The sequence below is a fragment of the Vulpes vulpes genome, chromosome 13 (assembly GCF_048418805.1).
Source record: "Vulpes vulpes isolate BD-2025 chromosome 13, VulVul3, whole genome shotgun sequence".
Classification (NCBI taxonomy): Eukaryota; Metazoa; Chordata; class Mammalia; order Carnivora; family Canidae; genus Vulpes; species Vulpes vulpes.
The window spans coordinates 101,214,733-101,215,739 of record NC_132792.1 but is presented as its reverse complement, the minus strand read 5'-3'; the positions used below and the strand labels follow the sequence as shown (position 1 = coordinate 101,215,739).

Here is a 1,007-nt window from a genome sequence, read left to right as displayed (position 1 = left end):
GAATAAATAGTCTTTCATTGTTTGTATATATTGCATTTCCTTTATTCACCCATCTTTTTCTTTCTTTCTTTCTTTCTTTCTTTCTTTCTTTCTTTCTTTCTTCTTTCTTTCTCTCTTTTTTCTTTCTCTCTTCTATTTCCTTTTTTAGCTATTTTTAGTTTAAAAAAAAACAACAACAACAGACTTTTCCAAGGGTGACAAAGTGAACCGAAGGTCAGATGGAAGGAAGCAGGGTGTGTGGGCTGCTCAAAGCTCTTGCTCCAAAATCTGGAGTCGAGGAAAGAAGGTCCTCCCAAGACTTCAAGGGTGACTGGCCAGCAGAGGGATGACTTTGATGACTTTGGTCACTGGATCAGTCTAAGTTGGCTCTAAGGTGATTTCCACCTGCCAGATGGTTTACGTGATTAACATTATCACTCTTAGGTGCTATTACATTAATGAATGATGTAGGAAGCCAAGAGAGTGGCTTATTCAGTTGGATTCTGAATAACAATCAGGAAATAGTCTTTATCTGGTGCAACCATAATTTCATTTTCCATGGAGCGAATTTGAAGGAAGATAAGGTTATTCTGGGGGTCAATTTCACGCAGGGTGCTCCAGGCCTTCAATATGAAGTTGTGCATGAGTTTTAGCATACTGTGTGGTGGTGGGATTGTCCATGGTGCTCTTGATGGGAATGCCTTCTGTGTTCACCACAATGATGCCCTGTATTCCCTCCTGGCTCTGAAGTCGCTTCAGTGTCTCCTGCACCTCTGCCATTTCCAAATGATCCAGTAGCTCCGCGACCCAGGCATTCAGTCCAGCTATCCACCCATCTGTTGATTGACATTTAGTTGTTTCCATATCTTGATTATTGTGAAAATGCCTCAATTAAAATGGGAGTGCAGATGTCTTTTTGAGATCCTGATTTCAACTCTTTTGGATAAATACCCACAAATGGAGTGGGACTGCAGATCATATGGTAACTTATTTTTAATTTTTTGGGGAATCCCCCGTACTGTTTACCA

The 1,007-nt window shown here is 40.6% G+C and overlaps 1 pseudogene; it reads right to left on the bottom strand.

Annotated features, from left to right (window-relative positions):
• Nucleotides 1-467: 467 nt before the first annotated feature.
• Nucleotides 468-759, bottom strand: LOC112918737 (dynein light chain roadblock-type 1 pseudogene; annotated as a pseudogene).
• Nucleotides 760-1,007: the final 248 nt, after the last annotated feature.